General features: G+C 41.9%; 1 long non-coding RNA gene across 2 annotated transcripts in view; it reads right to left on the reverse strand.

Annotated features, from left to right (window-relative positions):
* Positions 1 to 452: 452 nt before the first annotated feature.
* The window catches only part of LOC120638615, a 75,841-nt gene continuing 63,018 nt past the window's right edge, over positions 453 to 13,275 (reverse strand). For both annotated transcript variants that reach the window (XR_005660365.1, XR_005660366.1), the window contains 2 exons: positions 2,263 to 2,356; positions 453 to 2,179 (listed from right to left, as the gene is read on the reverse strand). This is a non-coding gene — a long non-coding RNA (uncharacterized LOC120638615). The remainder of the gene's footprint in view (positions 2,180 to 2,262; positions 2,357 to 13,275) is intronic.

Consider the following 13,275-nt stretch of genomic DNA (forward strand, 5'->3'; position numbering starts at 1 on the left):
TGCAATATTTGGTAAGACTGAATGGAAGACACGAGAATTTTCTAGGTTTTAAAAAGGGATATTCATTGATTAAAGAACATTTTTTCCTGGAAAGAATGAAGTTTCCTTTGGGAATTATAAGTGATCATTCTCCAGCATGACGACAGAGTTAAGAGCATTTCAATGGATGGGGTCTGGAAGAGGGGAAAAGCCCAGAGCTTCAAAGAGAAACAAAGCTGAACTCAGCTCCTGAGGTTTTAAACAGACTGCGAGTGACTATTGAACCGTACGCTATTCTGATTCTGTTACTTAAAAAGTAATATGAAAAATTCCTTGAAAACGTCTAGAATCGGACCTGAAAAATCCAATATTTGTGTAAAATTCCATAGAATCAGCTTTTTAAACAACAGCATGATTAAATATCAATACATGTTTTGCAAGCATTGTGAATTTTTCCCTATTATTATCTCCATAACACAATTTTCCAAGGGTAAACAGCTTTTACATAAAATAACCTATATGCTATGTTAAAGCCTTAAAGTGCTGGGGAATCCAGCCAGAAGAGACAGTCCCTTGCCAGCAGACCTTATCCTATTTCTATTTTTTAACCAAAGGGCATGAAAGTTGTCTGTATCTGTTCTGTTGGCTTTTTTCTACTTGCGCAAGAAAATCTCTTGGTTTTCTTGCTTTGTTTCACTCTTCTCATTTGCCTTACTTCTGTCCTTCCCATAAACTTTAGTCGTCCAAATATTATTAGTGAAAAACTCATATTTTGGAACTGTAATTTGAAAATGCAAAGAAGAAAATCTTAGCAATCTTTCCATAGTTTGTCTACACATTTTGCTTTCTCAAATGATGAAAGAAAATACCACTGTCTTCCTGCACACCACTAATCATGATTCTCTTTTTAGTTCAAGATATCATCTGAATAAGATAGCTCTTTCAAAAAAAATTAACTTCAAATTCAAATAGAAAACATCCGTGTTTGATAAATTTCCAAGACAAATTAGAATTGAATAGTAATTATCTCAACTCTCTCAAAATATAAATTACAAAATAATGTTATGTGATGGAACTGAACTGTTAGTTTTTTAAAATGCTTCTTTGACATTCATTTGGCTACCCAAGTAACTGATGTATGAATATTTATTAGTAGCATAAACGATGAACTTTCATCCAAACTTGGTTGTTTTATAAATACAAATTAATCTAACCAGGGCAAACAGAAAGTGCTGAAGATGAATTTTCCTTATTGTTGATAAACTAAATTTAAAATCAATAGCATTTTTGTTTTCATAAAAAATTTTTAAAAATCAGGTCTAATTCATGACTAAACAACAGTTCACTCTAGGCCTATCAAGCTAAAAAGAAATCCACCGATACATGGATTTTTTTGTTTCAATACTAAATATTTTTGCCAACTCAATTTAATCTTTATCTATAAATTATCATTTTTACCATTACATTTATCAGCTCTCTGTATACCTTTTAGAATTACTATTAAACTGCTTGGGAGGTATCAAATATCAGGAACCACTATGATCTTCGGAAGACTCATTTTACAATACCCATTTAGATGCAGAGAATAAGTTGTAATGTTAAGACATCTAGATTTTTTTTAGATGTAACACCCACTTATTTTACAAAGCATCAGGTCCTTTGATTGGTTTAGTATTCCTATAATTTCTTAAAGATGTGCTCTCCTGCATCAAAATGCCAACGTGTTTGCTTTACTATTCCCAGTAGGCTGACAAAAATGCTCCTTATGGACTGATGGAACACTCCTAATGGAATGATTCTAATAGGATTCTGGCCTGCATCCAATGCTCAGCTCTTAATGGACTGCCGGACAGCTTCCAATGGATTTCTCCCAGTGGATTGCCGGACCTTCCCCAGCAGATCGGTCCCACCAGCCTTTGGGTCACTTCCAGCAGAGCACTCTCTGTGGCCATTCCCCTAACGACTGTTCAACTTGACCCAATGAATTGTTCCAAACTGGCTGCCAGACCATTTCCAGGTACTATCTTTATGCTTCCAATGGCAGCTGGACATCCCCCAGCAGACAGGCCGACTTGAATCTAACAGATTGGTCCCAGTGTCCTGACAGTTCACAGCAGTGGGTGACACCCTAGCCACTCTTCACAAGAGTCTGACCATGCCTGAGCTGTTTTCTAAAGCTTTCCAGACTGCTCCAGTGGACCTGAGATGGAAGAAAGAGATTCCAGAATGCACCCGCCTTCGTTCCCCTCGATTCATACAGTAACCCTATTTACACTTTCCTACCTTCATTCTTTCTTGGCCGTCATCTGGGAACCTTTGCTGTCGTTGCACACACAGGACATTGTTTGGGTAGTCCAATGGTGGTTCACGCTGGAATCTGGGGAGATTAAATAATACTCAGTGAGCCATGACAAAATTCTATAGGTCAATTAGAAATCACAGAGATTTTTACTGCATAGTCTTTAAAAAAAAGTATTCCGGTCATTAAGATCCACAACAGTTCCTTTTTGCTGTCCCATGTTACAGAGCTTCTATATCAATCATTGTTGGAGAGAGGAAAGTCTACCCCATCTCTTTATGGTATTGGAAAGCTCTAATCCTAAAAACAAACTATTTTCTGGACAGCTTCAGAAAGCGATCGATAGATCCCAAACCTAACGAAGAAATCCATTAAAAAGAGTGGGCAAACACCTCGGTTAATGTTTCCATAAGCAGGTGGTGACTCTTTCCACTTTAGTCATAAGCCATGGCTAGGCCAACCCCTCCTGATTCAATGATATCAAAGACTATGTTGCTAGACTGAAGATATTCAATGAGGTGGACCACAGTTCATCATGAAGAAAGTTGACCATAGCATCTTGCCCCACAAGTCCATTTTGAGAACGGGATAATTGAGATCCCTGGAGGATGAAAGAGTGGAGCTGGTATAGCAAAGGGTATCAGAATAGAGATAGAGCTCAGAACATGGTAGTCTCCCCCTACTCACTATAACCACCGTAACTTTGGGCATCCCAGAGACCCTTCAAAGTGTCCTCTCTCTCATCCAGAACTATCTTCTATTGTACTGATGGTTGAGGAAGGAAGACAAGGGCAGCTCACTGAATGGTCAACTTATGTCTCCACCCCTCCTTGAATATAAAATCTCCCTGTCGATGTAAAGTCAGAAACACTCCTCCACAAGTCACTGTCTCTGAAAGGCTCATAGGTGGGAACTATAGGAAAGCAGCATGGCCTAAGGGAAAAAAACTCAGGCCCGGGAGTCAGGGGACCTGAGTTCTACCCCCAGCTCTGCCACTTTTACTGTTGTATGACCTTGGATGAGTCACTTATCTGTGCTTCAGTGAACTCTTCTGTGAAAAGGGGATTAAATCCTTCTCCATCCTACCTAGACTATGAACTCCAAGAGGAACAAGGAATTTCTATAACTAAGTGTTCAACAAATATGACTGACTGATCTACCCCAGCAGACTGTACTGTACAGTAGCTGGAACACAGTAAACACTTAAGTACAATTAGAGAAAAATAAACAAAAAACTACATAGTCAAGGATGTAGTTTGTTAAACTTCTGCCAGAAATACTTATGAACCTGAAGCTTATTTTCTCCTTTTCTACCAGCAGCAGCTTTTAAGTATCTACTTGTACAGAACACTGTACTAAATCCTTGGCAAATTAGTCACACACCTTTCTTGCCCTCAAGAAGATTACAATCAGCATACAAAGCAATACAGCTGGCTGAAAGATTAATTTCCACTGATCTTATTCTATCGATAATGTCCCTGTTACTGTCAAAGCAGAGTGAAGAACCAAAAGTAAGGGAAAGATATTTATGGTCGTAAGAGGCATTGGTAAAATTTCAGACCCAAATCTGAATACTACTGTTTAAATAGGAAAAAAACATGACCCTTTCACAAATATGAAACTTGTAAAGCTTTTTCTCCACTTCGGCAAAATGACCTCCAATTTTTAGAGGGAACTTCCCAGAAGAGGGAAGGGTGGGGAAGTGGATGTTGGAAGAGCAGAAGACCCTGGGCTTCCATCTGAGGGTCTGCTGAATGGCTACTTGCTTGTCAAACTCAGAAACCAAGGAGCCAATCGGAGCCAGGCTGTTCCAGATCCTGCAGCCTCTGGAATACCCTTCTTTTTTAAGGTGTTTGTTAAATATGTAGTTGTTAAGTGTTGAGTTAAGAACTTGCCAGGCACTGTTCTAAGTGCAAAATAGGTTGGACATTTCCCACTTGGGGCTCATGGCCTTAATCCCTATTTTACAGATGAAGTAACTGAGGCACAGAGTTAAGTGACTTGCCTAAGGGCAAAGCAGACAGATGATTATCTTTCCATCTGCAGCCTACACTGAGCTCTGCTGTGTTTGAGTGGCTCGCATCTCCAATAGCCCGCTGCTTTTCTAGGCTGTGCTGGATGTCCAGAACCTTTGACCCGAGCTCTGAGGACAAAAACACGTGACACGTTCAGAGTACAAGGCCAAGTCAGCAACAGCAGCAAAGCATTCTGGACATGTTTTGCCAATAGCCAATTTTTATTTTAAAAAGACAATCATTTTGAAGCATCAAAAAAAACAAGTACGTGTTCACCTTGTGGGAATGACAAGAGTTCATACTGTGCCTGTCCCTGAAAAGATCCATAAATATTTGTATCTAACCCAGTGCTAATACAGTGCTTGGCACATTTATATACCAGTTTCAATTTTATAAAAAAAATTGTAATAATGTGATACGATAACGATTCTCTGGTTCATCACTGCACAAGCAGAAGGCACAATGTCATTTGACATTACCTTACACAAAGGATCACAACAAACCAACACTTTATCGGCCAGAACCGGACCCAAACCAGATCCAAACTGAGCATGTCACTGAGTGGGTTTTTGCCCCAGAGTCATGTCTTCCCCATTTATAGAGCTCTCGTTTCTGAGCTACAGAACCTGGTGGCAGGAAACAAGGCAGAGGAAGACTTTAGGGGCTAAAAATGCAACTATCTGGCATAAAGTCGCAGTACCAGATCAATACCAGACAGGCGACAAACCAGCTGAGCAACTGAACATTTTCCCCAACATCCTCTGGGCCATATTAGGCACTGGCCACTCCCAAACCATTAACAGCATTTACTGAATGCCTACTTTGTGCAGGGCACTGTACTGAGTCCTTAAAGTGACTACGACTGAGTCAGAAGATATGAGCCTCGTTTAGAGTCCAGCAGGGAGACAAATACCGAGTAATTTACAGATAGAAGACACAGGAAAAACAGCTATAAAGATGAGGAAGAAAGGGTAGGTAAATTGGGCGGGTCGGTGTGGATAAATAAGTAGCTGGTCCACATGCAGCATTTATATCAGAGGGGTCCAAGGACCGGCAACCTAAGGTGGGTCTGATACCTGGGTCCTCCGGGTGTCAGGCATATGGAAATTGCCAAGCTGTGGGCAGACCCTGGGGGTGAAACTACTCCCCAAGCTTGGTGCCAACGTGATGCCCCCGCTAGGCCACTGCTAACTAGAGAAGGCGGAAAATTTCTATTTCCAAGGTAAAGAGGTGCATTTGACAGTCTTAAATTTAACTTCTGTCAAATGGTTATACTGCAGTTCACCTACCTCTGTTCTACCATAGCAAAGCACACCACACTGAGACCGTAAGCTCCTTGAAAGTAGGGATCGTGTCTATCGACTCTACCGCGTTGTATTCTCCCAGGTACAGTGTTCTGCAGATGGTAAGTACTCAATGAATGCCATTGATTGATTGTCCTGGAGCTCAGCGTGGCTCAGTGGAAAGAGCACGGGCTTTGGAGTCAGGGGTCATGAGTTCAAATCCCAGCTCTGCCACTTGTCAGCTGTGTGACTGTGGGCAAGTCACTTTACTTCTCTGTGCCTCAGTTACCTCATCTGTAAAATGGGGATTAAGACTGTGAGCCCCACGTGGGACAACCTGATTCCCCTGTGTCTACCCCAGCGCTTAGAACAGTGCTCTGCACATAGTAAGCGCTTAACAAAAACCAACATTATTATTATTATTACTACCTTTGGGGATGAAAGCTGATCTCCAGAATGCAAATTTTGTAATTGACCTCCAGATTGCACTCAGGGGATGGGTCACACTGGCCTTCATTCATTCATTCAATCGAATTTATTGAGCGCTTACTGTGTGCAGAGCACTGTACTAAGCGCTTGGAAAGTACCATTCGGCAACAGATAGAGACAATCCCTACCCGACAGTGGAGATTTCAGTAGAAGTGAAGAGCAGGCAATTAGACCTAGGCATTGGATCCTACATGATGAAATGCTAACAAATATCAGTCCAATTCTGGGAAATATGAGAAAACACACAACACATACAGCACAAGTCAATGAAAGCTCAGAGATTCATTTAGTGTGGTAAGGAAACAGTGTGGCCCAGCAGAAAGGACAAAGACCTAGGACTCAGGACCTAGGTTCTACTCCTTACTCTGTCACTCACCCCCTGTGTGGTCTTGGGCAAATCCCTTAACTTCTCTGGACTTTGGTTTCCTCATGTAAAATGGGGATTCAATGTCTGTTCTCCCTCCCACTCAGACAGTGAGCCCCATGTGGGTCAGGGACTGTGTCCAACTGATTAACTCTCAACCCAGCTTTTAGTACAGTGCTTGGTACATAGTACACACTTAAATGTCATCATTAAAGACATCCACAAGAGAGTGGCTAAGGAAGCAAAATTGCAGCATTTATCAGCAAAGTGTATTTATTCATATATAGCTGATAGGGAAGCCCTAACCTTGTGTGTGTATGTCTGTCTGACTGTTTCTATCCCCACTTTCTTCCCCCTCCCACTGCCCCAACCCTATTTATCTTTGGTTGCAAAACTGTGATTAAAGTTGAGATGGAACAGAGGTTTTGGCAGGTCAGGCGGGTTTACAATGCAGACCATCCAGGTGAGGAAAATCCAGGTCAGTTCAGCCCCTGGATGATTTGCATTGGCTGAATCCACTACCTCAAACTCACTGGGCCCTCTCTCAGCTTCCCCTTCATTCTGGCACCTTTAACCCAAACAATGAACCCTTAAGTTTCATTCAGCCAAATTCAGCTAGAATGGCCTGCCAGTCTCGGGAACACTGAGTGGCTGAGAATTTCAGGTGAATGGACTCCGGTATAGTCTCATTTTTCTTGTCACCACAGCTCTGCTCAATTCTAGTTTGGTCCTGCAGAATCAAACCTCGGCCCACAATGACTTGACTATTAAGAAAGAGGAGTTAAGCGGGCCTGGAAAAGGCTTCAACCTTGGGACCTGAATCCCAGATCTTGGGGGTCTCCTCCTAACAATCATCTCCTGGTGCTATACATGGCAGGAGACAGGGTCCTTGGCCCACTATCAATGAACTTGAAAAAGGGATCGCCAATCACAAATCACTTCCATGCTGCCACCGCACACTTAGGCAAACTTTCCGTTTCATCTCACATCTTGATCAGCAATAGTTAATAAACCAGAGATTGGCAGTGTAGAAAAAGCTAGTAATCTGGCTATAAACCCCACTATCAGGAATTTTTGAGTCTCTCATAGCAATAATGATATTTATTAGAGTGCCTGGGGATCACAGCCTAAGAGAGAGACCAGGGATTTAATACCTACTTTACAGAGGAGGAAATCAATGTACAGAGAAGTTAAGTGAATTACCCAAAGTCACACAGCATGCAAGTACAGAGCCAGGACTAAAACCAGGACATCTTCACTTCCCATCCACCATTTCCTCCTTAAGTTAGGCTGTATGCAGAGCACTACACTGGATGATTGGAAGCAAACTTCCAAGTTGGAAACGTGATCCCTACCTTTGGGGAGTTTTCACTGATGTGGGAAATAATCACAGAAAGATAGCAAACATAAACACAAGAGTAAGGGAAAACACATATCTAAACTCCATTTTAAGATGAGAGAACTGAGGTGCGAATAAACTAAGCAACTTGTTCCAGGTCACCCAGCAGGCAAATGGCAGATCAGGATTAGAACCCAGGTCTCCTGACTCGAATTCCAAGCTCTTTCCACATATTCAAACATTATCCTGCTCCTTGTGGTGGGACTAAGAAGGAGCCTACACTGCCAACAACAGGTGTTACGATAGCCACAACGGGGCCTTCTTCACTTCAGGTAGTCCCGGGTGGCGCGTGAGGGAGGGCTGAGAAGGTTCGGGGAGAAAGGGTCTGGGGGATGCAGTAACAAACTCGAGAACTCTTGGAAACTACCCCTAGCTCACTCTCACTTCCTAATAAACTAAAGAATGCATCCTCCTACCCAAGTTGAACAACAAAATGGTCTTTGACTGAACTTTCATTTTGGCTCAAGCTCAAGATAAAATTTTAAACATTTCGAAAGTACTTAAAAACGACCAGGTTCATAGGGGCACGCCAAAACACCTGATATCCGCCTGTAATCATTTGATCACTCGGACCATTTTCCCCTATGGCCTAAGTTCATAAACATCAAAAACTTGATTTCTCAACAAAAGAGTGTTTCTGGAAACGCTTGACTTCACTTTTGAAACGTTTGTAGGCATTGTCCTCTTTTTGGGGGGGCGGGGGGGGAGCAGCTACCTCTATTGGAAAAAAACCCCACAAACACAAAAAAAACGACCCACAAACTCCAACAATAACAACAGTTTTTATGTTGCGCCCTATCCAGCTGACACTGTCCTTTTGGAAAGCCAATGACTTGTTAGTACCCCTAGCAGCAGTGTGAACAGATGCGTCCCTGACAGGCGATGGATGGTCAGGGTCCATCTGGCCAGTGCAGCCCGGACAGAAATGATGTATACAGCTTCATCAGCGAATGACTGTCATCAATCCTGTGCTATGGATAGCGTAAATGACAGCTACGCTGCAGCTGAGGCCCCAGGTGCGAGACTGAGAAGAGGACTGATTTAAGAATGCTGGGTAATCAGGAATGTATAGTCTCCTGGACTTTAATTTGTATCTTTAACCTCCTATAAATATCTCTATATACCGTAGCAGGTATGTGTTTTTAAAGAGTCTGATCGTGAAATTAGCTTCAAGATGACAGCAGTTCTCGGCTCGCTTTTAACTGCCGATTACCCCTGTTGCCCGTCTCCATTAACGAATGCATGAAGTGCTTTGGCTGCAGTATGGTGGGCCTCACAATTTAATTATTACCTCATTGATTTTTCATGTATTTCAATTTTCTGTTCTTCAAGTCACAGTGGCTATCCTATTGGGCTGATGTTTGTTTTTCTTTCTGAGATTTCCTTGTGGATTCACTTTGGAGTCAGAGATAGTTCTGTTTTCTCTTTCTCCTGCAGGAACGGAGAGCTACTGCAGTTTGGGGTTGGGTCACGGAATAGAAAAACCCCCTCCACCAAAGAGATACACTACATCTGCCGGTTTAGTCCAAGATTTAGAAAGAAAAGAAAAAAAAACTCCTATTAGCAAAGCTACCTGGTTTTTAAATGGTCTCTCTTTAGTATGCATTAAGGATCGTGCATAATTTGCATCTATTAGCATTTTATTATATCACTGGCACTGGGAAAGAAAATGAAAACAATTACTGAATTCTCAGAGGACATTTCTTTACTTATATGTATTTTACAATAAATCATTTTTGTTTATCAGTTTACAGAATCCAAGACAACTTGAGACTGAGAGGGTCCTAAAAGTGAAGGAATTTATATATTGCAGCTGCGCACATTTTCTCTGAAAGCTCTTCAGTCTACTCAGAAAAATGAATTATGACAATTGTGGCCAGCCGACTGGGTAAACATTTCGAGTCAGAAGGAAAAACACTTCTCCCCCTCCACCCGATACAGAAACTCATCCCACTTTAGCATAAATAGGGCCCACTTCACATTAATACGGGGTTGGTCTGAGGAAAGAATGCAGTATCACTCTAAGACGGAAGTCCACCTGAGGACACAATCTGTTCCTAGAATTGGATGAATTTTGTTTCCCACTGCCTCTCCATATGATGAATCATAGAATTAATCACAGACCTGGAAGAGATAGCAAGAGGTCCTTTAAGCAAGTCTTCCCTTCAGCCAGCCCATTCTGTTTTTAAGAACCATCAGATAAAGGGGTTGCAAAAACCCAATGATCACATCCTGTATGCAGCTTCTCACAGACTGAACCAAGCACTGCATTTCTACCTCCACTGCATTTCTCGATTCCTCCATTCCGGGAGCATTTTAGGGAAGGATCACAAAAACATCAGAAAAATATCCTCAGCTTTTCCGTTTCGTTCCTTATGTGGCAGGATTTTAGCACTGGGTGCAAAGAGCACTTCGACAAATTATAAACGAACAATGCACTTGAGAGTTAAAGAAAGTTGACCTACCGCATCTGTGATAAATTTCAAACGAGTTGAGCTTCCAAATCCCCATTATTTGGAACCACAGAGCATTAGCACAATTCAGCAGTGTAAACAGAAAAGAAGTTGAAACTAAAATGATGACCCTCAATGATCAATAAAGGTTTGATTAAAATCAAGAGTAGCATTTTCTAAGTATCAGTACTGTATAACTTTTTGGCATTAGATGGTTTACGTCCTCCACACTGGTCCAAATCTGCCCAAAGGAGGAGGTGTGTTATTTGAACTGCATTTTCCACTAAGAAAATTTACATTTCATCCCAATCTGCCTGCATAGGGCCAAACTGATCTTCGGCGTTAACTCAATGCTGGGAGGGATTGTCTGGTTTAGGCACAACCTGATTATACTAAAGTAGATTGTCACTAGGCTGGTCTGCCCTTCTTTTTAATGATATTTGCTAAGCACTTACTATGCACCAGGCACTCTACTAAGCTAAATCAGGTTGAACACAGTCCATGTCCCACATGGGGCTCATAGAATCCCCACTTCACAGATGAGGTGACTGAGACCCCAAGAAGTTAAGTGACTTGGCTGAGGTCACACAGCGGATAAGTGGTGGAGGTGGGATTAGAAACCAATCATTCCGACTCCCTGGCTCATGCTCTAGTCCATGCTGCCTTTTCTGGGGAAAACAGATATAGCAGTGGATGTCTTCTTGTCTTGGAATTTTATTTTATAAGCAGCCAACCACCTTTACCTCTCAAATACTGCTGCCAAATCCCATGGCCTGGAAGCAACGCCCATCAATCAAAGGACTGTGGAGAGGAACGCAATGGCTATGGAGAGGGTCAAATGTAAACCTAGCAATATGTTCAGTAAGGGTATATGCAAGCTTTGGTAGAGATCCTTTTTGGGTGTGTTAAGCTAGGGACTGGCATCGTAAAATGGGGTACCCACCATTCTTTAGTACTGGTCATGCCACTTAATGGTAGAGCCAGTTAATATTGAATTTGTTCCAGTTACCACAACTAGACAGATAACAGTCCCAATCTCCCCATCAGTCTGTGAGCCTGGGAGAAGACCTTGACATTTTTCTCAAAAATTGTTTTGCACACATCTCCTCACTCCTCAAACACCTCTAGCGGGTGCCCATTCCTCTTTGCATCAAACAAACTCCTGACTATTGCTTTAAGGTTCTCCATCAGTTCTCTCCCTCCCCTACTTAATCTCATTTTTTTCCTACTACACTCTTGTTCCCACCTTCTGCTCCTCTTAAATCAATCTACTCAAATGTACCTCATTCTCCACTTTTTGGTTGCTAACCTCTTGCTTACACCCTTTCTTCTGCCTGGGACTCCCTCCTGTATCACATCTGGCAAAACACTGGTCTCCCCATCTTCAAAGAACTTCTAATAATCATAACTGTGGTATTTTTTAAATGCTTACTATATGCCAGGCACTGTACTGATCGCTGGGGTGAGTATGCTAAGTAGCATGGCTTAGTGGAAAGAGCACATGCTTTGGAGTCAGAGATCATGGGTTCTAATCCCGGCTCAGCCACTTGTGAGCTGTGTGACTTTGGGAGAGTCATTTTGCTTCTCTGTGCCTCAAGTACCTCATTTGTAAAATGGGGATTAAGACTGTGAGCCCCACATGGGACAACCTGATTACCTTGTATCTACTCCAGTACTTACAGAAGTGCTTGGCACATAGTAAGCACTTAACAAATACCATCATTATCATCATTACAAGCAAATCAGGTTGGACATAGTCCCTGTCCCACGTGGGGCTCACAGTCTCACTCCCCATTTTACAGATGAGGTAAGTGAGGCACAGGGAAGTGAAGTGACTTGCCCAAGGCCACACAGCAGATAAATGGAAGAGCTGGGATTAGAACCCATCATCTTCTGACTCCTAGGCCCATGTTCTATCACCTGTGCTATGCTGCTTCTAGAAATCACACTGCCTCCAGGAGGCTTTACCTGATAAACTCTCATCTCAAACTACTCTCCTCTATTGCCACTTTAGCACTCCCATGTCACACAGGGACTTGGGTAGACACCTCCCAATTTACCCTATCACTTGTGGGCATATTTTTATAGTTGACTGCTCCCCCCTATCATTTCAGTGCTTGCTTCCTACTAGATTATAAAGCTTTGCGGCGGGGAGGAATCATATCTATGAATCCACTGTACTCTCCTAAACACTCAGTACAGTGCTCTGCACAGAATAACACCCAAATTCCAGCCATCAGAAAGGATGGCAGTGAGGTGAGGAAATGTAGCACAGAACTGCCCACATAATCTGTAATATCAGGTTACATACATGGAAATTCAAGTTTACAGGAAGAAATCCCTGTTTGTAAAGTCCCATGCTAATGCTTTTCATTCCTTCTGGAATGAATTGTGGCCAAAAGTAGTGGTTGTAAATCCCTTATCTTTAGCCAGCTAATGAGGCAGTTTTCATTAGGACTGCTAAAAAGCTGTAATTTTCTTTTTCAAATTGACATTAGGCTTATTCTGGGCAGACTCAGCTACTGTTAATGGAAGTGTGGGTGAAAATATTATTGGCCAATAAAAATTTTGCTGTTCCTAATTCATTTTGGAGCTCTATTTTCTGTACATTTGGGATGTCATACAGTACTTGCATCCAGGACTTAGTAGATGTTAATAAAATTGATACCTCCAAACAGTTCCTGTCAACCAAGACTGTAAAAACAAATCAAAGATATGCCCTGCTGATGACAGGATGTGCTTTTCCCCCCTTCTTCCCCATCGAATTCAAATTAAAATCTTATGTAGATTGGCAGCCTACTATTGGTCCTAACATTGCTAAGATCTACATAAAGAGATACTCTTTAGTATCCTGATGTCAAGCTGACAAGTGACATGCCCCATTTTACAAAGCAATGATAGTAAGTTATATGGATCGAAGATCAGGTAGGGAAAAAGAGAAGAAGGTATTTCCTTCCCTGCTTTGGACTCTTCTATCCTAATAAAAAACATCAG

The sequence above is a fragment of the Ornithorhynchus anatinus genome, chromosome 9, assembly GCF_004115215.2.
Source record: "Ornithorhynchus anatinus isolate Pmale09 chromosome 9, mOrnAna1.pri.v4, whole genome shotgun sequence".
In the NCBI taxonomy this organism is placed as follows: domain Eukaryota; kingdom Metazoa; phylum Chordata; class Mammalia; order Monotremata; family Ornithorhynchidae; genus Ornithorhynchus; species Ornithorhynchus anatinus.